Source organism: Staurois parvus, unplaced genomic scaffold, assembly GCF_062004578.1.
Source record: "Staurois parvus isolate SC_StPar_1 unplaced genomic scaffold, SC_StPar_1.0 ptg000662l, whole genome shotgun sequence".
Classification (NCBI taxonomy): Eukaryota; Metazoa; Chordata; class Amphibia; order Anura; family Ranidae; genus Staurois; species Staurois parvus.
Genome location: NW_028318458.1, coordinates 1,079,518 through 1,105,687, shown reverse-complemented (window position 1 = coordinate 1,105,687; position 26,170 = coordinate 1,079,518). Strand labels below are relative to the sequence as shown.

The following is a 26,170-nucleotide window of genomic DNA, read 5'->3' as shown; positions in this document are numbered from 1 at the left end:
TGCATGGATTTGGCTTCCTTGAAAAGAAGCCCAAAAGAAATAGCATTCCCTCCTATCTTTACCCGCAAACGTTGGACTCCCAGCCTTGACGTGGATTAGGCCCTTTTTAGCAACTGTGGGAAACTGGAGAAGGACCGCTTCTGAAATGGGCATTGAGTGTTTTTGCTTCACTTTGCTATGTTTCAAAGTCTTTTTAATAGTGTCTCTCAGCATCTTATAGAAGGAGTGGCGAAAAGCGGAAAAAAAGCAGCAACCTCTTTGAAATGAAAGGCCAGATTTCCAAAAGCAATTTCATATCAAGCCCAATAAGGCTTGTTGAAAGCAAGCACATGTGCCCCATTGCTCAGCACTTGGACAAGACAGGGAATGAAATTGAAGAGACAGAGAGGAATGTAAAGAGTTTTTGGTTTTTTTTTTTCAAAAAAAGAGTGAAAGATCTTTCTGGTCCTTCTCAGTTTCACCCTTTTCTCTTGGCACATGAAAAGCCGAGGCTCTTTGGCTTTGCCTTTAGTTCATGGTTTGCTCTCAGCGTATGATAACCACTGTGGATGTTGTTTCTTTGTAAGAATGTGCAATGATTTGTTTCTGTTTTATCTGCGGCACCAAAACTGGGTCCACCAGTCCTGCCATAGTGTAGGCCTTTGTTTTGTTTTGTTTTCCTTCCATGAAGGCAAGGTGGGGACGGAATATTCTTAATGTCGCCTGGGGTTTTCTTCGTTGATTTCATTGGGTTTTTATGACCGGTCAGTGATGACTGTGAGTGTTTGCAAGTTTTTAGTCTTCGCATGTGTTTCGACTCTTTGATAAATTGTCCTCAAAATGAGCGTAGAGAGAGGGAGGCAAAGCAGCAAGACCCGCTGGACTATGCGGGCAGATTTGTAAAGCAGTTGGAAGTAAAGCACTAGGGGTTGTTGAAGCAGAGCATGTATGTTGCGTTGCTTGGTACTTTGCCAACAAGGGAATGATTTGAGGTTGCAAGGGGAAAAGAGTTTGGCAGGTTTAAGCAGCAGGAGCAAGCGTGTCACTAAAACGGCTTGCATTTCCCATACCGGGAGTCGAACCCGGGCCGCCTGGGTGAAAACCAGGAATCCTAACCGCTAGACCATATGGGAAAACTGCCAAGGCTGCTGTGGGAGAAATAGAGAAAACCAAAGCGAGAAGAAAACTAGCACCGCCATGGTCTTCCAAGCGTGGTGGGCAGGGGGGACAAGTGCCCATCTTCCAGCACGCAGCCTCGTTAGCGCAGTAGGTAGTGCGTCAGTCTCATAATCTGAAGGTCGTGAGTTCGATCCTCACACGGGGCACTCTTCTCTAGGCTTTTTCTGCCACTTGGAGTCCTTAATGGCTGAAAGCCGCTACTCTGCATCTTTCAAGCTTTGCAAGAAGCCATATCCAGGGAAAAGTCATCAGCAGCTCAAGCTTTCAAAGCTCCTATGCCCTCCACCATTTTCCTCAGGAGCCGAAATCGCCAACTCTGCATCTAACAGAGCTTGCAACATACACTGTCTACTCACCCTGGAAAAAAAACACATGCATTTTCCACACATCCACCATGTCACGGGCTTCACTCCCTTTCATCACACAGAAAGAAAACAGAACAGAGGATCCAAAAGGGCTTTTACAAAGGTGGGAAAAATGGGAAAAGTCCCCACCTTGTTGTCCTCCCTGATTTCAAAACGCTTTCTTTGCCTTTGAATAGCACGGGTACTTTAACTTCCCCCTTTTGCCGCTTTTCCTCACTGCATGATTACAGGTGGGAAATGATTTGTGCATGGATTTGGCTTCCTTGGAAAGAAGCCCAAAAGAAATAGCATTCCCTCCTATCTTTACCCGCAAACGTTGGACTCCCAGCCTTGACGTGGATTAGGCCCTTTTTAGCAACTGTGGGAAACTGGAGAAGGACCGCTTCTGAAATGGGCATTGAGTGTTTTTGCTTCACTTTGCTATGTTTCAAAGGCTTTTTAATAGTGTCTCTCAGCATCTTATAGAAGGAGTGGCGAAAAGCGGAAGAAAAGCAGCAACCTCTTTGAAATGAAAGGCCAGATTTCCAAAAGCAATTTCATATCAAGCCCAATAAGGCTTGTTGAAAGCAAGCACATGTGCCCCATTGCTCAGCACTTGGACAAGACAGGGAATGAAATTGAAGAGACAGAGAGGAATGTAAAGAGTTTTTGGTTTTTTTTTTTCAAAAAAAGAGTGAAAGATCTTTCTGGTCCTTCTCAGTTTCACCCTTTTCTCTTGGCACATGAAAAGCCGAGGCTCTTTGGCTTTGCCTTTAGTTCATGGTTTGCTCTCAGCGTATGATAACCACTGTGGATGTTGTTTCTTTGTAAGAATGTGCAATGATTTGTTTCTGTTTTATCTGCGGCACCAAAACTGGGTCCACCAGTCCTGGCATAGTGTAGGCCTTTGTTTTGTTTTGTTTTCCTTCCATGAAGGCAAGGTGGGGACGGAATATTCTTAATGTCGCCTGGGGTTTTCTTCGTTGATTTCATTGGGTTTTTATGACCGGTCAGTGATGACTGTGAGTGTTTGCAAGTTTTTAGTGTTCGCATGTGTTTCGACTCTTTGATAAATTGTCCTCAAAATGAGCGTAGAGAGAGGGAGGCAAAGCAGCAAGACCCGCTGGACTATGCGGGCAGATTTGTAAAGCAGTTGGAAGTAAAGCACTAGGGGTTGTTGAAGCAGAGCATGTATGTTGCGTTGCTTGGTACTTTGCCAACAAGGGAATGATTTGAGGTTGCAAGGGGAAAAGAGTTTGGCAGGTTTAAGCAGCAGGAGCAAGCGTGTCACTAAAATGTCTTGCATTTCCCATACCGGGAGTCGAACCCGGGCCGCCTGGGTGAAAACCAGGAATCCTAACCGCTAGACCATATGGGAAAACTGCCAAGGCTGCTGTGGGAGAAATAGAGAAAACCAAAGCGAGAAGAAAACTAGCACCGCCATGGTCTTCCAAGCGTGGTGGGCAGGGGGGACAAGTGCCCATCTTCCAGCACGCAGCCTCGTTAGCGCAGTAGGTAGCGCGTCAGTCTCATAATCTGAAGGTCGTGAGTTCGATCCTCACACGGGGCACTCTTCTCTAGGCTTTTTCTGCCACTTGGAGTCCTTAATGGCTGAAAGCCGCTACTCTGCATCTTTCAAGCTTTGCAAGAAGCCATATCCAGGGAAAAGTCATCAGCAGCTCAAGCTTTCAAAGCTCCTATGCCCTCCACCATTTTCCTCAGGAGCCGAAATCGCCAACTCTGCATCTAACAGAGCTTGCAACATACACTGTCTACTCACCCTGGAAAAAAACACATGCATTTTCCACACATCCACCATGTCACGGGCTTCACTCCCTTTCATCACACAGAAAGAAAACAGAACAGAGGATTCAAAAGGGCTTTTACAAAGGTGGGAAAAATGGGAAAAGTCCCCACCTTGTTGTCCTCCCTGATTTCAAAACGCTTTCTTTGCCTTTGAACAGCACGGGTACTTTAACTTCCCCCTTTCGCCGCTTTTCCTCACTGCATGATTACCGGTGGGAAATGATTTGTGCATGGATTTGGCTTCCTTGGAAAGAAGCCCAAAAGAAATAGCATTCCCTCCTATCTTTACCCGCAAACGTTGGACTCCCAGCCTTGACGTGGATTAGGCCCTTTTTAGCAACTGTGGGAAACTGGAGAAGGACCGCTTCTGAAATGGGCATTGAGTGTTTTTGCTTCACTTTGCTATGTTTCAAAGGCTTTTTAATAGTGTCTCTCAGCATCTTATAGAAGGAGTGGCAAAAAGCGGAAGAAAAGCAGCAACCTCTTTGAAATGAAAGGCCAGATTTCCAAAAGCAATTTCATATCAAGCCCAATAAGGCTTGTTGAAAGCAAGCACATGTGCCCCATTGCTCAGCACTTGGACAAGACAGGGAATGAAATTGAAGAGACAGAGAGGAATGTAAAGAGTTTTTGGTTTTTTTTTTTCAAAAAAAGAGTGAAAGATCTTTCTGGTCCTTCTCAGTTTCACCCTTTTCTCTTGGCACATGAAAAGCCGAGGCTCTTTGGCTTTGCCTTTAGTTCATGGTTTGCTCTCAGCGTATGATAACCACTGTGGATGTTGTTTCTTTGTAAGAATGTGCAATGATTTGTTTCTGTTTTATCTGCGGCACCAAAACTGGGTCCACCAGTCCTGCCATAGTGTAGGCCTTTGTTTTGTTTTGTTTTCCTTCCATGAAGGCAAGGTGGGGACGGAATATTCTTAATGTCGCCTGGGGTTTTCTTCGTTGATTTCATTGGGTTTTTATGACCGGTCAGTGATGACTGTGAGTGTTTGCAAGTTTTTAGTCTTCGCATGTGTTTCGACTCTTTGATAAATTGTCCTCAAAATGAGCGTAGAGAGAGGGAGGCAAAGAAGCAAGACCCGCTGGACTATGCGGGCAGATTTGTAAAGCAGTTGGAAGTAAAGCACTAGGGGTTGTTGAAGCAGAGCATGTATGTTGCGTTGCTTGGTACTTTGCCAACAAGGGAATGATTTGAGGTTGCAAGGGGAAAAGAGTTTGGCAGGTTTAAGCAGCAGGAGCAAGCGTGTCACTAAAACGGCTTGCATTTCCCATACCGGGAGTCGAACCCGGGCCGCCTGGGTGAAAACCAGGAATCCTAACCGCTAGACCATATGGGAAAACTGCCAAGGCTGCTGTGGGAGAAATAGAGAAAACCAAAGCGAGAAGAAAACTAGCACCGCCATGGTCTTCCAAGCGTGGTGGGCAGGGGGGACAAGTGCCCATCTTCCAGCACGCAGCCTCGTTAGCGCAGTAGGTAGCGCGTCAGTCTCATAATCTGAAGGTCGTGAGCTCGATCCTCACACGGGGCACTCTTCTCTAGGCTTTTTCTGCCACTTGGAGTCCTTAATGGCTGAAAGCCGCTACTCTGCATCTTTCAAGCTTTGCAAGAAGCCATATCCAGGGAAAAGTCATCAGCAGCTCAAGCTTTCAAAGCTCCTATGCCCTCCACCATTTTCCTCAGGAGCCGAAATCGCCAACTCTGCATCTAACAGAGCTTGCAAAATACACTGTCTACTCACCCTGGAAAAAAACACATGCATTTTCCACACATCCACCATGTCACGGGCTTCACTCCCTTTCATCACACAGAAAGAAAACAGAACAGAGGATTCAAAAGGGCTTTTACAAAGGTGGGAAAAATGGGAAAAGTCCCCACCTTGTTGTCCTCCCTGATTTCAAAACGCTTTCTTTGCCTTTGAACAGCACGGGTACTTTAACTTCCCCCTTTCGCCGCTTTTCCTCACTGCATGATTACCGGTGGGAAATGATTTGTGCATGGATTTGGCTTCCTTGGAAAGAAGCCCAAAAGAAATAGCATTCCCTCCTATCTTTACCCGCAAACGTTGGACTCCCAGCCTTGACGTGGATTAGGCCCTTTTTAGCAACTGTGGGAAACTGGAGAAGGACCGCTTCTGAAATGGGCATTGAGTGTTTTTGCTTCACTTTGCTATGTTTCAAAGGCTTTTTAATAGTGTCTCTCAGCATCTTATAGAAGGAGTGGCAAAAAGCGGAAGAAAAGCAGCAACCTCTTTGAAATGAAAGGCCAGATTTCCAAAAGCAATTTCATATCAAGCCCAATAAGGCTTGTTGAAAGCAAGCACATGTGCCCCATTGCTCAGCACTTGGACAAGACAGGGAATGAAATTGAAGAGACAGAGAGGAATGTAAAGAGTTTTTGGTTTTTTTTTTTCAAAAAAAGAGTGAAAGATCTTTCTGGTCCTTCTCAGTTTCACCCTTTTCTCTTGGCACATGAAAAGCCGAGGCTCTTTGGCTTTGCCTTTAGTTCATGGTTTGCTCTCAGCGTATGATAACCACTGTGGATGTTGTTTCTTTGTAAGAATGTGCAATGATTTGTTTCTGTTTTATCTGCGGCACCAAAACTGGGTCCACCAGTCCTGCCATAGTGTAGGCCTTTGTTTTGTTTTGTTTTCCTTCCATGAAGGCAAGGTGGGGACGGAATATTCTTAATGTCGCCTGGGGTTTTCTTCGTTGATTTCATTGGGTTTTTATGACCGGTCAGTGATGACTGTGAGTGTTTGCAAGTTTTTAGTCTTCGCATGTGTTTCGACTCTTTGATAAATTGTCCTCAAAATGAGCGTAGAGAGAGGGAGGCAAAGAAGCAAGACCCGCTGGACTATGCGGGCAGATTTGTAAAGCAGTTGGAAGTAAAGCACTAGGGGTTGTTGAAGCAGAGCATGTATGTTGCGTTGCTTGGTACTTTGCCAACAAGGGAATGATTTGAGGTTGCAAGGGGAAAAGAGTTTGGCAGGTTTAAGCAGCAGGAGCAAGCGTGTCACTAAAATGTCTTGCATTTCCCATACCGGGAGTCGAACCCGGGCCGCCTGGGTGAAAACCAGGAATCCTAACCGCTAGACCATATGGGAAAACTGCCAAGGCTGCTGTGGGAGAAATAGAGAAAACCAAAGCGAGAAGAAAACTAGCACCGCCATGGTCTTCCAAGCGTGGTGGGCAGGGGGGACAAGTGCCCATCTTCCAGCACGCAGCCTCGTTAGCGCAGTAGGTAGCGCGTCAGTCTCATAATCTGAAGGTCGTGAGTTCGATCCTCACACGGGGCACTCTTCTCTAGGCTTTTTCTGCCACTTGGAGTCCTTAATGGCTGAAAGCCGCTACTCTGCATCTTTCAAGCTTTGCAAGAAGCCATATCCAGGGAAAAGTCATCAGCAGCTCAAGCTTTCAAAGCTCCTATGCCCTCCACCATTTTCCTCAGGAGCCGAAATCGCCAACTCTGCATCTAACAGAGCTTGCAACATACACTGTCTACTCACCCTGGAAAAAAACACATGCATTTTCCACACATCCACCATGTCACGGGCTTCACTCCCTTTCATCACACAGAAAGAAAACAGAACAGAGGATTCAAAAGGGCTTTTACAAAGGTGGGAAAAATGGGAAAAGTCCCCACCTTGTTGTCCTCCCTGATTTCAAAACGCTTTCTTTGCCTTTGAACAGCACGGGTACTTTAACTTCCCCCTTTCGCCGCTTTTCCTCACTGCATGATTACCGGTGGGAAATGATTTGTGCATGGATTTGGCTTCCTTGGAAAGAAGCCCAAAAGAAATAGCATTCCCTCCTATCTTTACCCGCAAACGTTGGACTCCCAGCCTTGACGTGGATTAGGCCCTTTTTAGCAACTGTGGGAAACTGGAGAAGGACCGCTTCTGAAATGGGCATTGAGTGTTTTTGCTTCACTTTGCTATGTTTCAAAGGCTTTTTAATAGTGTCTCTCAGCATCTTATAGAAGGAGTGGCGAAAAGCGGAAGAAAAGCAGCAACCTCTTTGAAATGAAAGGCCAGATTTCCAAAAGCAATTTCATATCAAGCCCAATAAGGCTTGTTGAAAGCAAGCACATGTGCCCCATTGCTCAGCACTTGGACAAGACAGGGAATGAAATTGAAGAGACAGAGAGGAATGTAAAGAGTTTTTGGTTTTTTTTTTCAAAAAAAGAGTGAAAGATCTTTCTGGTCCTTCTCAGTTTCACCCTTTTCTCTTGGCACATGAAAAGCCGAGGCTCTTTGGCTTTGCCTTTAGTTCATGGTTTGCTCTCAGCGTATGATAACCACTGTGGATGTTGTTTCTTTGTAAGAATGTGCAATGATTTGTTTCTGTTTTATCTGCGGCACCAAAACTGGGTCCACCAGTCCTGCCATAGTGTAGGCCTTTGTTTTGTTTTGTTTTCCTTCCATGAAGGCAAGGTGGGGACGGAATATTCTTAATGTCGCCTGGGGTTTTCTTCGTTGATTTCATTGGGTTTTTATGACCGGTCAGTGATGACTGTGAGTGTTTGCAAGTTTTTAGTGTTCGCATGTCTTTCGACTCTTTGATAAATTGTCCTCAAAATGAGCGTAGAGAGAGGGAGGCAAAGCAGCAAGACCCGCTGGACTATGCGGGCAGATTTGTAAAGCAGTTGGAAGTAAAGCACTAGGGGTTGTTGAAGCAGAGCATGTATGTTGCGTTGCTTGGTACTTTGCCAACAAGGGAATGATTTGAGGTTGCAAGGGGAAAAGAGTTTGGCAGGTTTAAGCAGCAGGAGCAAGCGTGTCACTAAAATGTCTTGCATTTCCCATACCGGGAGTCGAACCCGGGCCGCCTGGGTGAAAACCAGGAATCCTAACCGCTAGACCATATGGGAAAACTGCCAAGGCTGCTGTGGGAGAAATAGAGAAAACCAAAGCGAGAAGAAAACTATCACCGCCATGGTCTTCCAAGCGTGGTGGGCAGGGGGGACAAGTGCCCATCTTCCAGCACGCAGCCTCGTTAGCGCAGTAGGTAGCGCGTCAGTCTCATAATCTGAAGGTCGTGAGTTCGATCCTCACACGAGGCACTCTTCTCTAGGCTTTTTCTGCCACTTGGAGTCCTTAATGGCTGAAAGCCGCTACTCTGCATCTTTCAAGCTTTGCAAGAAGCCATATCCAGGGAAAAGTCATCAGCAGCTCAAGCTTTCAAAGCTCCTTTGCCCTCCACCATTTTCCTCAGGAGCCGAAATCGCCAACTCTGCATCTAACAGAGCTTGCAACATACACTGTCTACTCACCCTGGAAAAAAACACATGCATTTTCCACACATCCACCATGTCACGGGCTTCACTCCCTTTCATCACACAGAAAGAAAACAGAACAGAGGATTCAAAAGGGCTTTTACAAAGGTGGGAAAAATGGGAAAAGTCCCCACCTTGTTGTCCTCCCTGATTTCAAAACGCTTTCTTTGCCTTTGAACAGCACGGGTACTTTAACTTCCCCCTTTCGCCGCTTTTCCTCACTGCATGATTACCGGTGGGAAATGATTTGTGCATGGATTTGGCTTCCTTGGAAAGAAGCCCAAAAGAAATAGCATTCCCTCCTATCTTTACCCGCAAACGTTGGACTCCCAGCCTTGACGTGGATTAGGCCCTTTTTAGCAACTGTGGGAAACTGGAGAAGGACCGCTTCTGAAATGGGCATTGAGTGTTTTTGCTTCACTTTGCTATGTTTCAAAGGCTTTTTAATAGTGTCTCTCAGCATCTTATAGAAGGAGTGGCAAAAAGCGGAAGAAAAGCAGCAACCTCTTTGAAATGAAAGGCCAGATTTCCAAAAGCAATTTCATATCAAGCCCAATAAGGCTTGTTGAAAGCAAGCACATGTGCCCCATTGCTCAGCACTTGGACAAGACAGGGAATGAAATTGAAGAGACAGAGAGGAATGTAAAGAGTTTTTGGTTTTTTTTTTTCAAAAAAAGAGTGAAAGATCTTTCTGGTCCTTCTCAGTTTCACCCTTTTCTCTTGGCACATGAAAAGCCGAGGCTCTTTGGCTTTGCCTTTAGTTCATGGTTTGCTCTCAGCGTATGATAACCACTGTGGATGTTGTTTCTTTGTAAGAATGTGCAATGATTTGTTTCTGTTTTATCTGCGGCACCAAAACTGGGTCCACCAGTCCTGCCATAGTGTAGGCCTTTGTTTTGTTTTGTTTTCCTTCCATGAAGGCAAGGTGGGGACGGAATATTCTTAATGTCGCCTGGGGTTTTCTTCGTTGATTTCATTGGGTTTTTATGACCGGTCAGTGATGACTGTGAGTGTTTGCAAGTTTTTAGTCTTCGCATGTGTTTCGACTCTTTGATAAATTGTCCTCAAAATGAGCGTAGAGAGAGGGAGGCAAAGAAGCAAGACCCGCTGGACTATGCGGGCAGATTTGTAAAGCAGTTGGAAGTAAAGCACTAGGGGTTGTTGAAGCAGAGCATGTATGTTGCGTTGCTTGGTACTTTGCCAACAAGGGAATGATTTGAGGTTGCAAGGGGAAAAGAGTTTGGCAGGTTTAAGCAGCAGGAGCAAGCGTGTCACTAAAACGGCTTGCATTTCCCATACCGGGAGTCGAACCCGGGCCGCCTGGGTGAAAACCAGGAATCCTAACCGCTAGACCATATGGGAAAACTGCCAAGGCTGCTGTGGGAGAAATAGAGAAAACCAAAGCGAGAAGAAAACTAGCACCGCCATGGTCTTCCAAGCGTGGTGGGCAGGGGGGACAAGTGCCCATCTTCCAGCACGCAGCCTCGTTAGCGCAGTAGGTAGCGCGTCAGTCTCATAATCTGAAGGTCGTGAGCTCGATCCTCACACGGGGCACTCTTCTCTAGGCTTTTTCTGCCACTTGGAGTCCTTAATGGCTGAAAGCCGCTACTCTGCATCTTTCAAGCTTTGCAAGAAGCCATATCCAGGGAAAAGTCATCAGCAGCTCAAGCTTTCAAAGCTCCTATGCCCTCCACCATTTTCCTCAGGAGCCGAAATCGCCAACTCTGCATCTAACAGAGCTTGCAAAATACACTGTCTACTCACCCTGGAAAAAAACACATGCATTTTCCACACATCCACCATGTCACGGGCTTCACTCCCTTTCATCACACAGAAAGAAAACAGAACAGAGGATTCAAAAGGGCTTTTACAAAGGTGGGAAAAATGGGAAAAGTCCCCACCTTGTTGTCCTCCCTGATTTCAAAACGCTTTCTTTGCCTTTGAACAGCACGGGTACTTTAACTTCCCCCTTTCGCCGCTTTTCCTCACTGCATGATTACCGGTGGGAAATGATTTGTGCATGGATTTGGCTTCCTTGGAAAGAAGCCCAAAAGAAATAGCATTCCCTCCTATCTTTACCCGCAAACGTTGGACTCCCAGCCTTGACGTGGATTAGGCCCTTTTTAGCAACTGTGGGAAACTGGAGAAGGACCGCTTCTGAAATGGGCATTGAGTGTTTTTGCTTCACTTTGCTATGTTTCAAAGGCTTTTTAATAGTGTCTCTCAGCATCTTATAGAAGGAGTGGCAAAAAGCGGAAGAAAAGCAGCAACCTCTTTGAAATGAAAGGCCAGATTTCCAAAAGCAATTTCATATCAAGCCCAATAAGGCTTGTTGAAAGCAAGCACATGTGCCCCATTGCTCAGCACTTGGACAAGACAGGGAATGAAATTGAAGAGACAGAGAGGAATGTAAAGAGTTTTTGGTTTTTTTTTTTCAAAAAAAGAGTGAAAGATCTTTCTGGTCCTTCTCAGTTTCACCCTTTTCTCTTGGCACATGAAAAGCCGAGGCTCTTTGGCTTTGCCTTTAGTTCATGGTTTGCTCTCAGCGTATGATAACCACTGTGGATGTTGTTTCTTTGTAAGAATGTGCAATGATTTGTTTCTGTTTTATCTGCGGCACCAAAACTGGGTCCACCAGTCCTGCCATAGTGTAGGCCTTTGTTTTGTTTTGTTTTCCTTCCATGAAGGCAAGGTGGGGACGGAATATTCTTAATGTCGCCTGGGGTTTTCTTCGTTGATTTCATTGGGTTTTTATGACCGGTCAGTGATGACTGTGAGTGTTTGCAAGTTTTTAGTCTTCGCATGTGTTTCGACTCTTTGATAAATTGTCCTCAAAATGAGCGTAGAGAGAGGGAGGCAAAGAAGCAAGACCCGCTGGACTATGCGGGCAGATTTGTAAAGCAGTTGGAAGTAAAGCACTAGGGGTTGTTGAAGCAGAGCATGTATGTTGCGTTGCTTGGTACTTTGCCAACAAGGGAATGATTTGAGGTTGCAAGGGGAAAAGAGTTTGGCAGGTTTAAGCAGCAGGAGCAAGCGTGTCACTAAAATGTCTTGCATTTCCCATACCGGGAGTCGAACCCGGGCCGCCTGGGTGAAAACCAGGAATCCTAACCGCTAGACCATATGGGAAAACTGCCAAGGCTGCTGTGGGAGAAATAGAAAAAACCAAAGCGAGAAGAAAACTAGCACCGCCATGGTCTTCCAAGCGTGGTGGGCAGGGGGGACAAGTGCCCATCTTCCAGCACGCAGCCTCGTTAGCGCAGTAGGTAGCGCGTCAGTCTCATAATCTGAAGGTCGTGAGTTCGATCCTCACACGGGGCACTCTTCTCTAGGCTTTTTCTGCCACTTGGAGTCCTTAATGGCTGAAAGCCGCTACTCTGCATCTTTCAAGCTTTGCAAGAAGCCATATCCAGGGAAAAGTCATCAGCAGCTCAAGCTTTCAAAGCTCCTATGCCCTCCACCATTTTCCTCAGGAGCCGAAATCGCCAACTCTGCATCTAACAGAGCTTGCAACATACACTGTCTACTCACCCTGGAAAAAAACACATGCATTTTCCACACATCCACCATGTCACGGGCTTCACTCCCTTTCATCACACAGAAAGAAAACAGAACAGAGGATTCAAAAGGGCTTTTACAAAGGTGGGAAAAATGGGAAAAGTCCCCACCTTGTTGTCCTCCCTGATTTCAAAACGCTTTCTTTGCCTTTGAACAGCACGGGTACTTTAACTTCCCCCTTTCGCCGCTTTTCCTCACTGCATGATTACCGGTGGGAAATGATTTGTGCATGGATTTGGCTTCCTTGGAAAGAAGCCCAAAAGAAATAGCATTCCCTCCTATCTTTACCCGCAAACGTTGGACTCCCAGCCTTGACGTGGATTAGGCCCTTTTTAGCAACTGTGGGAAACTGGAGAAGGACCGCTTCTGAAATGGGCATTGAGTGTTTTTGCTTCACTTTGCTATGTTTCAAAGGCTTTTTAATAGTGTCTCTCAGCATCTTATAGAAGGAGTGGCGAAAAGCGGAAGAAAAGCAGCAACCTCTTTGAAATGAAAGGCCAGATTTCCAAAAGCAATTTCATATCAAGCCCAATAAGGCTTGTTGAAAGCAAGCACATGTGCCCCATTGCTCAGCACTTGGACAAGACAGGGAATGAAATTGAAGAGACAGAGAGGAATGTAAAGAGTTTTTGGTTTTTTTTTTTCAAAAAAAGAGTGAAAGATCTTTCTGGTCCTTCTCAGTTTCACCCTTTTCTCTTGGCACATGAAAAGCCGAGGCTCTTTGGCTTTGCCTTTAGTTCATGGTTTGCTCTCAGCGTATGATAACCACTGTGGATGTTGTTTCTTTGTAAGAATGTGCAATGATTTGTTTCTGTTTTATCTGCGGCACCAAAACTGGGTCCACCAGTCCTGCCATAGTGTAGGCCTTTGTTTTGTTTTGTTTTCCTTCCATGAAGGCAAGGTGGGGACGGAATATTCTTAATGTCGCCTGGGGTTTTCTTCGTTGATTTCATTGGGTTTTTATGACCGGTCAGTGATGACTGTGAGTGTTTACAAGTTTTTAGTGTTCGCATGTCTTTCGACTCTTTGATAAATTGTCCTCAAAATGAGCGTAGAGAGAGGGAGGCAAAGCAGCAAGACCCGCTGGACTATGCGGGCAGATTTGTAAAGCAGTTGGAAGTAAAGCACTAGGGGTTGTTGAAGCAGAGCATGTATGTTGCGTTGCTTGGTACTTTGCCAACAAGGGAATGATTTGAGGTTGCAAGGGGAAAAGAGTTTGGCAGGTTTAAGCAGCAGGAGCAAGCGTGTCACTAAAATGTCTTGCATTTCCCATACCGGGAGTCGAACCCGGGCCGCCTGGGTGAAAACCAGGAATCCTAACCGCTAGACCATATGGGAAAACTGCCAAGGCTGCTGTGGGAGAAATAGAGAAAACCAAAGCGAGAAGAAAACTAGCACCGCCATGGTCTTCCAAGCGTGGTGGGCAGGGAGGACAAGTGCCCATCTTCCAGCACGCAGCCTCGTTAGCGCAGTAGGTAGCGCGTCAGTCTCATAATCTGAAGGTCGTGAGTTCGATCCTCACACGAGGCACTCTTCTCTAGGCTTTTTCTGCCACTTGGAGTCCTTAATGGCTGAAAGCCGCTACTCTGCATCTTTCAAGCTTTGCAAGAAGCCATATCCAGGGAAAAGTCATCAGCAGCTCAAGCTTTCAAAGCTCCTTTGCCCTCCACCATTTTCCTCAGGAGCCGAAATCGCCAACTCTGCATCTAACAGAGCTTGCAACATACACTGTCTACTCACCCTGGAAAAAAACACATGCATTTTCCACACATCCACCATGTCACGGGCTTCACTCCCTTTCATCACACAGAAAGAAAACAGAACAGAGGATCCAAAAGGGCTTTTACAAAGGTGGGAAAAATGGGAAAAGTCCCCACCTTGTTGTCCTCCCTGATTTCAAAACGCTTTCTTTGCCTTTGAATAGCACGGGTACTTTAACTTCCCCCTTTCGCCGCTTTTCCTCACTGCATGATTACCGGTGGGAAATGATTTGTGCATGGATTTGGCTTCCTTGGAAAGAAGCCCAAAAGAAATAGCATTCCCTCCTATCTTTACCCGCAAACGTTGGACTCCCAGCCTTGACGTGGATTAGGCCCTTTTTAGCAACTGTGGGAAACTGGAGAAGGACCGCTTCTGAAATGGGCATTGAGTGTTTTTGCTTCACTTTGCTATGTTTCAAAGGCTTTTTAATAGTGTCTCTCAGCATCTTATAGAAGGAGTGGCGAAAAGCGGAAGAAAAGCAGCAACCTCTTTGAAATGAAAGGCCAGATTTCCAAAAGCAATTTCATATCAAGCCCAATAAGGCTTGTTGAAAGCAAGCACATGTGCCCCATTGCTCAGCACTTGGACAAGACAGGGAATGAAATTGAAGAGACAGAGAGGAATGTAAAGAGTTTTTGGTTTTTTTTTTTCAAAAAAAGAGTGAAAGATCTTTCTGGTCCTTCTCAGTTTCACCCTTTTCTCTTGGCACATGAAAAGCCGAGGCTCTTTGGCTTTGCCTTTAGTTCATGGTTTGCTCTCAGCGTATGATAACCACTGTGGATGTTGTTTCTTTGTAAGAATGTGCAATGATTTGTTTCTGTTTTATCTGCGGCACCAAAACTGGGTCCACCAGTCCTGCCATAGTGTAGGCCTTTGTTTTGTTTTGTTTTCCTTCCATGAAGGCAAGGTGGGGACGGAATATTCTTAATGTCGCCTGGGGTTTTCTTCGTTGATTTCATTGGGTTTTTATGACCGGTCAGTGATGACTGTGAGTGTTTACAAGTTTTTAGTGTTCGCATGTCTTTCGACTCTTTGATAAATTGTCCTCAAAATGAGCGTAGAGAGAGGGAGGCAAAGCAGCAAGACCCGCTGGACTATGCGGGCAGATTTGTAAAGCAGTTGGAAGTAAAGCACTAGGGGTTGTTGAAGCAGAGCATGTATGTTGCGTTGCTTGGTACTTTGCCAACAAGGGAATGATTTGAGGTTGCAAGGGGAAAAGAGTTTGGCAGGTTTAAGCAGCAGGAGCAAGCGTGTCACTAAAATGTCTAGCATTTCCCATACCGGGAGTCGAACCCGGGCCGCCTGGGTGAAAACCAGGAATCCTAACCGCTAGACCATATGGGAAAACTGCCAAGGCTGCTGTGGGAGAAATAGAGAAAACCAAAGCGAGAAGAAAACTAGCACCGCCATGGTCTTCCAAGCGTGGTGGGCAGGGAGGACAAGTGCCCATCTTCCAGCACGCAGCCTCGTTAGCGCAGTAGGTAGCGCGTCAGTCTCATAATCTGAAGGTCGTGAGTTCGATCCTCACACGAGGCACTCTTCTCTAGGCTTTTTCTGCCACTTGGAGTCCTTAATGGCTGAAAGCCGCTACTCTGCATCTTTCAAGCTTTGCAAGAAGCCATATCCAGGGAAAAGTCATCAGCAGCTCAAGCTTTCAAAGCTCCTTTGCCCTCCACCATTTTCCTCAGGAGCCGAAATCGCCAACTCTGCATCTAACAGAGCTTGCAACATACACTGTCTACTCACCCTGGAAAAAAACACATGCATTTTCCACACATCCACCATGTCACGGGCTTCACTCCCTTTCATCACACAGAAAGAAAACAGAACAGAGGATTCAAAAGGGCTTTTACAAAGGTGGGAAAAATGGGAAAAGTCCCCACCTTGTTGTCCTCCCTGATTTCAAAACGCTTTCTTTGCCTTTGAATAGCACGGGTACTTTAACTTCCCCCTTTCGCCGCTTTTCCTCACTGCATGATTACCGGTGGGAAATGATTTGTGCATGGATTTGGCTTCCTTGAAAAGAAGCCCAAAAGAAATAGCATTCCCTCCTATCTTTACCCGCAAACGTTGGACTCCCAGCCTTGACGTGGATTAGGCCCTTTTTAGCAACTGTGGGAAACTGGAGAAGGACCGCTTCTGAAATGGGCATTGAGTGTTTTTGCTTCACTTTGCTATGTTTCAAAGGCTTTTTAATAGTGTCTCTCAGCATCTTATAGAAGGAGTGGCGAAAAGCGGAAAAAAAGCAGCAACCTCTTTGAAATGAAAGGCCAGATTTCCAAAAGCAATTTCATATCAAGCCCAATAAGGCTTGTTGAAAGCAAGCACATGTGCCCCATTGCTCAGCACTTGGACAAGACAGGGAATGAAATTGAAGAGACAGAGAGGAATGTAAAGAGTTTTTGGTTTTTTTTTTTCAAAAAAAGAGTGAAAGATCTTTCTGGTCCTTCTCAGTTTCACCCTTTTCTCTTGGCACATGAAAAGCCGAGGCTCTTTGGCTTTGCCTTTAGTTCATGGTTTGCTCTCAGCGTATGATAACCACTGTGGATGTTGTTTCTTTGTAAGAATGTGCAATGATTTGTTTCTGTTTTATCTGCGGCACCAAAACTGGGTCCACCAGTCCTGCCATAGTGTAGGCCTTTGTTTTGTTTTGTTTTCCTTCCATGAAGGCAAGGTGGGGACGGAATATTCTTAATGTCGCCTGGGGTTTTCTTCGTTGATTTCATTGGGTTTTTATGACCGGTCAGTGATGACTGTGAGTGTTTGCAAGTTTTTAGTCTTCGCATGTGTTTCGACTCTTTGATAAATTGTCCTCAAAATGAGCGTAGAGAGAGGGAGGCAAAGCAGCAAGACCCGCTGGACTATGCGGGCAGATTTGTAAAGCAGTTGGAAGTAAAGCACTAGGGGTTGTTGAAGCAGAGCATGTATGTTGCGTTGCTTGGTACTTTGCCAACAAGGGAATGATTTGAGGTTGCAAGGGGAAAAGAGTTTGGCAGGTTTAAGCAGCAGGAGCAAGCGTGTCACTAAAATGTCTTGCATTTCCCATACCGGGAGTCGAACCCGGGCCGCCTGGGTGAAAACCAGGGATCCTAACCGCTAGACCATATGGGAAAACTGCCAAGGCTGTTGTGGGAGAAATAGAGAAAACCAAAGCGAGAAGAAAACTAGCACCGCCATGGTCTTCCAAGCGTGGTGGGCAGGGGGGACAAGTGCCCATCTTCCAGCACGTAGCCTCGTTAGCGCAGTAGGTAGTGCGTCAGTCTCATAATCTGAAGGTCGTGAGTTCGATCCTCACACGGGGCACTCTTCTCTAGGCTTTTTCTGCCACTTGGAGTCCTTAATGGCTGAAAGCCGCTACTCTGCATCTTTCAAGCTTTGCAAGAAGCCATATCCAGGGAAAAGTCATCAGCAGCTCAAGCTTTCAAAGCTCCTATGCCCTCCACCATTTTCCTCAGGAGCCGAAATCGCCAACTCTGCATCTAACAGAGCTTGCAACATACACTGTCTACTCACCCTGGAAAAAAACACATGCATTTTCCACACATCCACCATGTCACGGGCTTCACTCCCTTTCATCACACAGAAAGAAAACAGAACAGAGGATCCAAAAGGGCTTTTACAAAGGTGGGAAAAATGGGAAAAGTCCCCACCTTGTTGTCCTCCCTGATTTCAAAACGCTTTCTTTGCCTTTGAATAGCACGGGTACTTTAACTTCCCCCTTTTGCCGCTTTTCCTCACTGCATGATTACAGGTGGGAAATGATTTGTGCATGGATTTGGCTTCCTTGGAAAGAAGCCCAAAAGAAATAGCATTCCCTCCTATCTTTACCCGCAAACGTTGGACTCCCAGCCTTGACGTGGATTAGGCCCTTTTTAGCAACTGTGGGAAACTGGAGAAGGACCGCTTCTGAAATGGGCATTGAGTGTTTTTGCTTCACTTTGCTATGTTTCAAAGGCTTTTTAATAGTGTCTCTCAGCATCTTATAGAAGGAGTGGCGAAAAGCGGAAAAAAAGCAGCAACCTCTTTGAAATGAAAGGCCAGATTTCCAAAAGCAATTTCATATCAAGCCCAATAAGGCTTGTTGAAAGCAAGCACATGTGCCCCATTGCTCAGCACTTGGACAAGACAGGGAATGAAATTGAAGAGACAGAGAGGAATGTAAAGAGTTTTTGGTTTTTTTTTTTCAAAAAAAGAGTGAAAGATCTTTCTGGTCCTTCTCAGTTTCACCCTTTTCTCTTGGCACATGAAAAGCCGAGGCTCTTTGGCTTTGCCTTTAGTTCATGGTTTGCTCTCAGCGTATGATAACCACTGTGGATGTTGTTTCTTTGTAAGAATGTGCAATGATTTGTTTCTGTTTTATCTGCGGCACCAAAACTGGGTCCACCAGTCCTGCCATAGTGTAGGCCTTTGTTTTGTTTTGTTTTCCTTCCATGAAGGCAAGGTGGGGACGGAATATTCTTAATGTCGCCTGGGGTTTTCTTCGTTGATTTCATTGGGTTTTTATGACCGGTCAGTGATGACTGTGAGTGTTTGCAAGTTTTTAGTCTTCGCATGTGTTTCGACTCTTTGATAAATTGTCCTCAAAATGAGCGTAGAGAGAGGGAGGCAAAGCAGCAAGACCCGCTGGACTATGCGGGCAGATTTGTAAAGCAGTTGGAAGTAAAGCACTAGGGGTTGTTGAAGCAGAGCATGTATGTTGCGTTGCTTGGTACTTTGCCAACAAGGGAATGATTTGAGGTTGCAAGGGGAAAAGAGTTTGGCAGGTTTAAGCAGCAGGAGCAAGCGTGTCACTAAAATGTCTTGCATTTCCCATACCGGGAGTCGAACCCGGGCCGCCTGGGTGAAAACCAGGGATCCTAACCGCTAGACCATATGGGAAAACTGCCAAGGCTGTTGTGGGAGAAATAGAGAAAACCAAAGCGAGAAGAAAACTAGCACCGCCATGGTCTTCCAAGCGTGGTGGGCAGGGGGGACAAGTGCCCATCTTCCAGCACGTAGCCTCGTTAGCGCAGTAGGTAGTGCGTCAGTCTCATAATCTGAAGGTCGTGAGTTCGATCCTCACACGGGGCACTCTTCTCTAGGCTTTTTCTGCCACTTGGAGTCCTTAATGGCTGAAAGCCGCTACTCTGCATCTTTCAAGCTTTGCAAGAAGCCATATCCAGGGAAAAGTCATCAGCAGCTCAAGCTTTCAAAGCTCCTATGCCCTCCACCATTTTCCTCAGGAGCCGAAATCGCCAACTCTGCATCTAACAGAGCTTGCAACATACACTGTCTACTCACCCTGGAAAAAAACACATGCATTTTCCACACATCCACCATGTCACGGGCTTCACTCCCTTTCATCACACAGAAAGAAAACAGAACAGAGGATCCAAAAGGGCTTTTACAAAGGTGGGAAAAATGGGAAAAGTCCCCACCTTGTTGTCCTCCCTGATTTCAAAACGCTTTCTTTGCCTTTGAATAGCACGGGTACTTTAACTTCCCCCTTTTGCCGCTTTTCCTCACTGCATGATTACAGGTGGGAAATGATTTGTGCATGGATTTGGCTTCCTTGGAAAGAAGCCCAAAAGAAATAGCATTCCCTCCTATCTTTACCCGCAAACGTTGGACTCCCAGCCTTGACGTGGATTAGGCCCTTTTTAGCAACTGTGGGAAACTGGAGAAGGACCGCTTCTGAAATGGGCATTGAGTGTTTTTGCTTCACTTTGCTATTTTTCAAAGGCTTTTTAATAGTGTCTCTCAGCATCTTATAGAAGGAGTGGCGAAAAGCGGAAGAAAAGCAGCAACCTCTTTGAAATGAAAGGCCAGATTTCCAAAAGCAATTTCATATCAAGCCCAATAAGGCTTGTTGAAAGCAAGCACATGTGCCCCATTGCTCAGCACTTGGACAAGACAGGGAATGAAATTGAAGAGACAGAGAGGAATGTAAAGAGTTTTTGGTTTTTTTTTTTCAAAAAAAGAGTGAAAGATCTTTCTGGTCCTTCTCAGTTTCACCCTTTTCTCTTGGCACATGAAAAGCCGAGGCTCTTTGGCTTTGCCTTTAGTTCATGGTTTGCTCTCAGCGTATGATAACCACTGTGGATGTTGTTTCTTTGTAAGAATGTGCAATGATTTGTTTCTGTTTTATCTGCGGCACCAAAACTGGGTCCACCAGTCCTGCCATAGTGTAGGCCTTTGTTTTGTTTTGTTTTCCTTCCATGAAGGCAAGGTGGGGACGGAATATTCTTAATGTCGCCTGGGGTTTTCTTCGTTGATTTCATTGGGTTTTTATGACCGGTCAGTGATGACTGTGAGTGTTTGCAAGTTTTTAGTCTTCGCATGTGTTTCGACTCTTTGATAAATTGTCCTCAAAATGAGCGTAGAGAGAGGGAGGCAAAGCAGCAAGACCCGCTGGACTATGCGGGCAGATTTGTAAAGCAGTTGGAAGTAAAGCACTAGGGGTTGTTGAAGCAGAGCATGTATGTTGCGTTGCTTGGTACTTTGCCAACAAGGGAATGATTTGAGGTTGCAAGGGGAAAAGAGTTTGGCAGGTTTAAGCAGCAGGAGCAAGCGTGTCACTAAAATGTCTTGCATTTCCCATACCGGGAGTCGAACCCAGGCCGCCTGGGTGAAAACCAGGAATCCTAACCGCTAGACCATATGGGAAAACTGCCAAGGCTGCTGTGGGAGAAATAGAGAAAACCAAAGCGAGAAGAAAACTAGCACCGCCATGGTCTTCCAAGCGTGGTGGGCAGGGGGGACAAGTGCCCATCTTCCAGCACGCAGCCTCGTTAGCGCAGTAGGTAGCGCGTCAGTCTCATAATCTGAAGGTCGTGAGTTCGATCCTCACACGGGGCACTCTTCTCTAGGCTTTTTCTGCCACTTGGAGTCCTTAATGGCTGAAAGCCGCTACTCTGCATCTTTCAAGCTTTGCAAGAAGCCATATCCAGGGAAAAGTCATCAGCAGCTCAAGCTTTCAAAGCTCCTATGCCCTCCACCATTTTCCTCAGGAGCCGAAATCGCCAACTCTGCATCTAACAGAGCTTGCAACATACACTGTCTACTCACCCTGGAAAAAAACACATGCATTTTCCACACATCCACCATGTCACGGGCTTCACTCCCTTTCATCACACAGAAAGAAAACAGAACAGAGGATTCAAAAGGGCTTTTACAAAGGTGGGAAAAATGGGAAAAGTCCCCACCTTGTTGTCCTCCCTGATTTCAAAACGCTTTCTTTGCCTTTGAACAGCACGGGTACTTTAACTTCCCCCTTTCGCCGCTTTTCCTCACTGCATGATTACCGGTGGGAAATGATTTGTGCATGGATTTGGCTTCCTTGGAAAGAAGCCCAAAAGAAATAGCATTCCCTCCTATCTTTACCCGCAAACGTTGGACTCCCAGCCTTGACGTGGATTAGGCCCTTTTTAGCAACTGTGGGAAACTGGAGAAGGACCGCTTCTGAAATGGGCATTGAGTGTTTTTGCTTCACTTTGCTATGTTTCAAAGGCTTTTTAATAGTGTCTCTCAGCATCTTATAGAAGGAGTGGCGAAAAGCGGAAGAAAAGCAGCAACCTCTTTGAAATGAAAGGCCAGATTTCCAAAAGCAATTTCATATCAAGCCCAATAAGGCTTGTTGAAAGCAAGCACATGTGCCCCATTGCTCAGCACTTGGACAAGACAGGGAATGAAATTGAAGAGACAGAGAGGAATGTAAAGAGTTTTTGGGTTTTTTTTTTCAAAAAAAGAGTGAAAGATCTTTCTGGTCCTTCTCAGTTTCACCCTTTTCTCTTGGCACATGAAAAGCCGAGGCTCTTTGGCTTTGCCTTTAGTTCATGGTTTGCTCTCAGCGTATGATAACCACTGTGGATGTTGTTTCTTTGTAAGAATGTGCAATGATTTGTTTCTGTTTTATCTGCGGCACCAAAACTGGGTCCACCAGTCCTGCCATAGTGTAGGCCTTTGTTTTGTTTTGTTTTCCTTCCATGAAGGCAAGGTGGGGACGGAATATTCTTAATGTCGCCTGGGGTTTTCTTTGTTGATTTCATTGGGTTTTTATGACCGGTCAGTGATGACTGTGAGTGTTTGCAAGTTTTTAGTGTTCGCATGTGTTTCGACTCTTTGATAAATTGTCCTCAAAATGAGCGTAGAGAGAGGGAGGCAAAGCAGCAAGACCCGCTGGACTATGCGGGCAGATTTGTAAAGCAGTTGGAAGTAAAGCACTAGGGGTTGTTGAAGCAGAGCATGTATGTTGCGTTGCTTGGTACTTTGCCAACAAGGGAATGATTTGAGGTTGCAAGGGGAAAAGAGTTTGGCAGGTTTAAGCAGCAGGAGCAAGCGTGTCACTAAAATGTCTTGCATTTCCCATACCGGGAGTCGAACCCGGGCCGCCTGGGTGAAAACCAGGAATCCTAACCGCTAGACCATATGGGAAAACTGCCAAGGCTGCTGTGGGAGAAATAGAGAAAACCAAAGCGAGAAGAAAACTATCACCGCCATGGTCTTCCAAGCGTGGTGGGCAGGGGGGACAAGTGCCCATCTTCCAGCACGCAGCCTCGTTAGCGCAGTAGGTAGCGCGTCAGTCTCATAATCTGAAGGTCGTGAGTTCGATCCTCACACGAGGCACTCTTCTCTAGGCTTTTTCTGCCACTTGGAGTCCTTAATGGCTGAAAGCCGCTACTCTGCATCTTTCAAGCTTTGCAAGAAGCCATATCCAGGGAAAAGTCATCAGCAGCTCAAGCTTTCAAAGCTCCTTTGCCCTCCACCATTTTCCTCAGGAGCCGAAATCGCCAACTCTGCATCTAACAGAGCTTGCAACATACACTGTCTACTCACCCTGGAAAAAAACACATGCATTTTCCACACATCCACCATGTCACGGGCTTCACTCCCTTTCATCACACAGAAAGAAAACAGAACAGAGGATCCAAAAGGGCTTTTACAAAGGTGGGAAAAATGGGAAAAGTCCCCACCTTGTTGTCCTCCCTGATTTCAAAACGCTTTCTTTGCCTTTGAATAGCACGGGTACTTTAACTTCCCCCTTTTGCCGCTTTTCCTCACTGCATGATTACAGGTGGGAAATGATTTGTGCATGGATTTGGCTTCCTTGGAAAGAAGCCCAAAAGAAATAGCATTCCCTCCTATCTTTACCCGCAAACGTTGGACTCCCAGCCTTGACGTGGATTAGGCCCTTTTTAGCAACTGTGGGAAACTGGAGAAGGACCGCTTCTGAAATGGGCATTGAGTGTTTTTGCTTCACTTTGCTATGTTTCAAAGGCTTTTTAATAGTGTCTCTCAGCATCTTATAGAAGGAGTGGCGAAAAGCGGAAGAAAAGCAGCAACCTCTTTGAAATGAAAGGCCAGATTTCCAAAAGCAATTTCATATCAAGCCCAATAAGGCTTGTTGAAAGCAAGCACATGTGCCCCATTGCTCAGCACTTGGACAAGACAGGGAATGAAATTGAAGAGACAGAGAGGAATGTAAAGAGTTTTTGGGTTTTTTTTTTCAAAAAAAGAGTGAAAGATCTTTCTGGTCCTTCTCAGTTTCACCCTTTTCTCTTGGCACATGAAAAGCCGAGGCTCTTTGGCTTTGCCTTTAGTTCATGGTTTGCTCTCAGCGTATGATAACCACTGTGGATGTTGTTTCTTTGTAAGAATGTGCAATGATTTGTTTCTGTTTTATCTGCGGCACCAAAACTGGGTCCACCAGTCCTGCCATAGTGTAGGCCTTTGTTTTGTTTTGTTTTCCTTCCATGAAGGCAAGGTGGGGACGGAATATTCTTAATGTCGCCTGGGGTTTTCTTCGTTGATTTCATTGGGTTTTTATGACCGGTCAGTGATGACTGTGAGTGTTTGCAAGTTTTTAGTCTTCGCATGTGTTTCGACTCTTTGATAAATTGTCCTCAAAATGAGCGTAGAGAGAGGGAGGCAAAGCAGCAAGACCCGCTGGACTATGCGGGCAGATTTGTAAAGCAGTTGGAAGTAAAGCACTAGGGGTTGTTGAAGCAGAGCATGTATGTTGCGTTGCTTGGTACTTTGCCAACAAGGGAATGATTTGAGGTTGCAAGGGGAAAAGAGTTTGGCAGGTTTAAGCAGCAGGAGCAAGCGTGTCACTAAAATGTCTTGCATTTCCCATACCGGGAGTCGAACCCGGGCCGCCTGGGTGAAAACCAGGAATCCTAACCGCTAGACCATATGGGAAAACTGCCAAGGCTGCTGTGGGAGAAATAGAGAAAACCAAAGCGAGAAGAAAACTAGCACCGCCATGGTCTTCCAAGCGTGGTGGGCAGGGGGGACAAGTGCCCATCTTTGAGCACGCAGCCTCGTTAGCGCAGTAGGTAGCGTGTCAGTCTCATAATCTGAAGGTCGTGAGTTCGATCCTCACACGGGGCACTCTTCTCTAGGCTTTTTCTGCCACTTGGAGTCCTTAATGGCTGAAAGCCGCTACTCTGCATCTTTCAAGCTTTGCAAGAAGCCATATCCAGGGAAAAGTCATCAGCAGCTCAAGCTTTCAAAGCTCCTATGCCCTCCACCATTTTCCTCAGGAGCCGAAATCGCCAACTCTGCATCTAACAGAGCTTGCAACATACACTGTCTACTCACCCTGGAAAAAAACACATGCATTTTCCACACATCCACCATGTCACGGGCTTCACTCCCTTTCATCACACAGAAAGAAAACAGAACAGAGGATTCAAAAGGGCTTTTACAAAGGTGGGAAAAATGGGAAAAGTCCCCACCTTGTTGTCCTCCCTGATTTCAAAACGCTTTCTTTGCCTTTGAACAGCACGGGTACTTTAACTTCCCCCTTTCGCCGCTTTTCCTCACTGCATGATTACCGGTGGGAAATGATTTGTGCATGGATTTGGCTTCCTTGGAAAGAAGCCCAAAAGAAATAGCATTCCCTCCTATCTTTACCCGCAAACGTTGGACTCCCAGCCTTGACGTGGATTAGGCCCTTTTTAGCAACTGTGGGAAACTGGAGAAGGACCGCTTCTGAAATGGGCATTGAGTGTTTTTGCTTCACTTTGCTATGTTTCAAAGGCTTTTTAATAGTGTCTCTCAGCATCTTATAGAAGGAGTGGCGAAAAGCGGAAGAAAAGCAGCAACCTCTTTGAAATGAAAGGCCAGATTTCCAAAAGCAATTTCATATCAAGCCCAATAAGGCTTGTTGAAAGCAAGCACATGTGCCCCATTGCTCAGCACTTGGACAAGACAGGGAATGAAATTGAAGAGACAGAGAGGAATGTAAAGAGTTTTTGGTTTTTTTTTTTCAAAAAAAGAGTGAAAGATCTTTCTGGTCCTTCTCAGTTTCACCCTTTTCTCTTGGCACATGAAAAGCCCAGGCTCTTTGGCTTTGCCTTTAGTTCATGGTTTGCTCTCAGCGTATGATAACCACTGTGGATGTTGTTTCTTTGTAAGAATGTGCAATGATTTGTTTCTGTTTTATCTGCGGCACCAAAACTGGGTCCACCAGTCCTGCCATAGTGTAGGCCTTTGTTTTGTTTTGTTTTCCTTCCATGAAGGCAAGGTGGGGACGGAATATTCTTAATGTCGCCTGGGGTTTTCTTCGTTGATTTCATTGGGTTTTTATGACCGGTCAGTGATGACTGTGAGTGTTTGCAAGTTTTTAGTGTTCGCATGTCTTTCGACTCTTTGATAAATTGTCCTCAAAATGAGCGTAGAGAGAGGGAGGCAAAGCAGCAAGACCCGCTGGACTATGCGGGCAGATTTGTAAAGCAGTTGGAAGTAAAGCACTAGGGGTTGTTGAAGCAGAGCATGTATGTTGCGTTGCTTGGTACTTTGCCAACAAGGGAATGATTTGAGGTTGCAAGGGGAAAAGAGTTTGGCAGGTTTAAGCAGCAGGAGCAAGCGTGTCACTAAAACGGCTTGCATTTCCCATACCGGGAGTCGAACCCGGGCCGCCTGGGTGAAAACCAGGAATCCTAACCGCTAGACCATATGGGAAAACTGCCAAGGCTACTGTGGGAGAAATAGAGAAAACCAAAGCGAGAAGAAAACTAGCACCGCCATGGTCTTCCAAGCGTGGTGGGCAGGGGGGACAAGTGCCCATCTTCCAGCACGCAGCCTCGTTAGCGCAGTAGGTAGCGCGTCAGTCTCATAATCTGAAGGTCGTGAGTTCGATCCTCACACGGGGCACTCTTCTCTAGGCTTTTTCTGCCACTTGGAGTCCTTAATGGCTGAAAGCCGCTACTCTGCATCTTTCAAGCTTTGCAAGAAGCCATATCCAGGGAAAAGTCATCAGCAGCTCAAGCTTTCAAAGCTCC

At 45.9% G+C, this 26,170-nt stretch overlaps 30 non-coding genes across 30 annotated transcripts; 15 read left to right on the top strand and 15 right to left on the bottom strand.

Moving 5' to 3' along the window:
• Nucleotides 1-1,040: 1,040 nt before the first annotated feature.
• Nucleotides 1,041-1,112, bottom strand: TRNAE-UUC (transfer RNA glutamic acid (anticodon UUC)). The gene has a single exon. It is a non-coding gene; the product is annotated as a tRNA-Glu (tRNA).
• Nucleotides 1,113-1,231: 119 nt separating this feature from the next.
• On the top strand, nucleotides 1,232-1,304 carry TRNAM-CAU (transfer RNA methionine (anticodon CAU)). Its single transcript has one exon. It is a non-coding gene; the product is annotated as a tRNA-Met (tRNA).
• Nucleotides 1,305-2,808: 1,504 nt separating this feature from the next.
• TRNAE-UUC (transfer RNA glutamic acid (anticodon UUC)) lies at nucleotides 2,809-2,880 on the bottom strand. Its single transcript has one exon. It is a non-coding gene; the product is annotated as a tRNA-Glu (tRNA).
• Nucleotides 2,881-2,999: 119 nt separating this feature from the next.
• TRNAM-CAU (transfer RNA methionine (anticodon CAU)) lies at nucleotides 3,000-3,072 on the top strand. Its single transcript has one exon. It is a non-coding gene; the product is annotated as a tRNA-Met (tRNA).
• Nucleotides 3,073-4,575: 1,503 nt separating this feature from the next.
• On the bottom strand, nucleotides 4,576-4,647 carry TRNAE-UUC (transfer RNA glutamic acid (anticodon UUC)). The gene has a single exon. It is a non-coding gene; the product is annotated as a tRNA-Glu (tRNA).
• Nucleotides 4,648-4,766: 119 nt separating this feature from the next.
• On the top strand, nucleotides 4,767-4,839 carry TRNAM-CAU (transfer RNA methionine (anticodon CAU)). Its single transcript has one exon. It is a non-coding gene; the product is annotated as a tRNA-Met (tRNA).
• A 1,503-nt stretch (nucleotides 4,840-6,342) lies between these two features.
• TRNAE-UUC (transfer RNA glutamic acid (anticodon UUC)) lies at nucleotides 6,343-6,414 on the bottom strand. Its single transcript has one exon. It is a non-coding gene; the product is annotated as a tRNA-Glu (tRNA).
• A 119-nt stretch (nucleotides 6,415-6,533) lies between these two features.
• On the top strand, nucleotides 6,534-6,606 carry TRNAM-CAU (transfer RNA methionine (anticodon CAU)). Its single transcript has one exon. It is a non-coding gene; the product is annotated as a tRNA-Met (tRNA).
• Nucleotides 6,607-8,108: 1,502 nt separating this feature from the next.
• On the bottom strand, nucleotides 8,109-8,180 carry TRNAE-UUC (transfer RNA glutamic acid (anticodon UUC)). The gene has a single exon. It is a non-coding gene; the product is annotated as a tRNA-Glu (tRNA).
• A 119-nt stretch (nucleotides 8,181-8,299) lies between these two features.
• Nucleotides 8,300-8,372, top strand: TRNAM-CAU (transfer RNA methionine (anticodon CAU)). Its single transcript has one exon. It is a non-coding gene; the product is annotated as a tRNA-Met (tRNA).
• Nucleotides 8,373-9,875: 1,503 nt separating this feature from the next.
• Nucleotides 9,876-9,947, bottom strand: TRNAE-UUC (transfer RNA glutamic acid (anticodon UUC)). Its single transcript has one exon. It is a non-coding gene; the product is annotated as a tRNA-Glu (tRNA).
• Nucleotides 9,948-10,066: 119 nt separating this feature from the next.
• TRNAM-CAU (transfer RNA methionine (anticodon CAU)) lies at nucleotides 10,067-10,139 on the top strand. Its single transcript has one exon. It is a non-coding gene; the product is annotated as a tRNA-Met (tRNA).
• A 1,503-nt stretch (nucleotides 10,140-11,642) lies between these two features.
• TRNAE-UUC (transfer RNA glutamic acid (anticodon UUC)) lies at nucleotides 11,643-11,714 on the bottom strand. The gene has a single exon. It is a non-coding gene; the product is annotated as a tRNA-Glu (tRNA).
• A 119-nt stretch (nucleotides 11,715-11,833) lies between these two features.
• Nucleotides 11,834-11,906, top strand: TRNAM-CAU (transfer RNA methionine (anticodon CAU)). The gene has a single exon. It is a non-coding gene; the product is annotated as a tRNA-Met (tRNA).
• Nucleotides 11,907-13,409: 1,503 nt separating this feature from the next.
• Nucleotides 13,410-13,481, bottom strand: TRNAE-UUC (transfer RNA glutamic acid (anticodon UUC)). Its single transcript has one exon. It is a non-coding gene; the product is annotated as a tRNA-Glu (tRNA).
• Nucleotides 13,482-13,600: 119 nt separating this feature from the next.
• Nucleotides 13,601-13,673, top strand: TRNAM-CAU (transfer RNA methionine (anticodon CAU)). Its single transcript has one exon. It is a non-coding gene; the product is annotated as a tRNA-Met (tRNA).
• A 1,503-nt stretch (nucleotides 13,674-15,176) lies between these two features.
• On the bottom strand, nucleotides 15,177-15,248 carry TRNAE-UUC (transfer RNA glutamic acid (anticodon UUC)). Its single transcript has one exon. It is a non-coding gene; the product is annotated as a tRNA-Glu (tRNA).
• Nucleotides 15,249-15,367: 119 nt separating this feature from the next.
• On the top strand, nucleotides 15,368-15,440 carry TRNAM-CAU (transfer RNA methionine (anticodon CAU)). The gene has a single exon. It is a non-coding gene; the product is annotated as a tRNA-Met (tRNA).
• A 1,503-nt stretch (nucleotides 15,441-16,943) lies between these two features.
• On the bottom strand, nucleotides 16,944-17,015 carry TRNAE-UUC (transfer RNA glutamic acid (anticodon UUC)). Its single transcript has one exon. It is a non-coding gene; the product is annotated as a tRNA-Glu (tRNA).
• A 119-nt stretch (nucleotides 17,016-17,134) lies between these two features.
• TRNAM-CAU (transfer RNA methionine (anticodon CAU)) lies at nucleotides 17,135-17,207 on the top strand. Its single transcript has one exon. It is a non-coding gene; the product is annotated as a tRNA-Met (tRNA).
• A 1,503-nt stretch (nucleotides 17,208-18,710) lies between these two features.
• TRNAE-UUC (transfer RNA glutamic acid (anticodon UUC)) lies at nucleotides 18,711-18,782 on the bottom strand. The gene has a single exon. It is a non-coding gene; the product is annotated as a tRNA-Glu (tRNA).
• A 119-nt stretch (nucleotides 18,783-18,901) lies between these two features.
• On the top strand, nucleotides 18,902-18,974 carry TRNAM-CAU (transfer RNA methionine (anticodon CAU)). Its single transcript has one exon. It is a non-coding gene; the product is annotated as a tRNA-Met (tRNA).
• Nucleotides 18,975-20,477: 1,503 nt separating this feature from the next.
• On the bottom strand, nucleotides 20,478-20,549 carry TRNAE-UUC (transfer RNA glutamic acid (anticodon UUC)). The gene has a single exon. It is a non-coding gene; the product is annotated as a tRNA-Glu (tRNA).
• A 119-nt stretch (nucleotides 20,550-20,668) lies between these two features.
• Nucleotides 20,669-20,741, top strand: TRNAM-CAU (transfer RNA methionine (anticodon CAU)). Its single transcript has one exon. It is a non-coding gene; the product is annotated as a tRNA-Met (tRNA).
• A 1,503-nt stretch (nucleotides 20,742-22,244) lies between these two features.
• On the bottom strand, nucleotides 22,245-22,316 carry TRNAE-UUC (transfer RNA glutamic acid (anticodon UUC)). The gene has a single exon. It is a non-coding gene; the product is annotated as a tRNA-Glu (tRNA).
• Nucleotides 22,317-22,435: 119 nt separating this feature from the next.
• On the top strand, nucleotides 22,436-22,508 carry TRNAM-CAU (transfer RNA methionine (anticodon CAU)). The gene has a single exon. It is a non-coding gene; the product is annotated as a tRNA-Met (tRNA).
• Nucleotides 22,509-24,011: 1,503 nt separating this feature from the next.
• On the bottom strand, nucleotides 24,012-24,083 carry TRNAE-UUC (transfer RNA glutamic acid (anticodon UUC)). Its single transcript has one exon. It is a non-coding gene; the product is annotated as a tRNA-Glu (tRNA).
• A 119-nt stretch (nucleotides 24,084-24,202) lies between these two features.
• Nucleotides 24,203-24,275, top strand: TRNAM-CAU (transfer RNA methionine (anticodon CAU)). The gene has a single exon. It is a non-coding gene; the product is annotated as a tRNA-Met (tRNA).
• Nucleotides 24,276-25,778: 1,503 nt separating this feature from the next.
• On the bottom strand, nucleotides 25,779-25,850 carry TRNAE-UUC (transfer RNA glutamic acid (anticodon UUC)). The gene has a single exon. It is a non-coding gene; the product is annotated as a tRNA-Glu (tRNA).
• A 119-nt stretch (nucleotides 25,851-25,969) lies between these two features.
• TRNAM-CAU (transfer RNA methionine (anticodon CAU)) lies at nucleotides 25,970-26,042 on the top strand. Its single transcript has one exon. It is a non-coding gene; the product is annotated as a tRNA-Met (tRNA).
• Nucleotides 26,043-26,170: the final 128 nt, after the last annotated feature.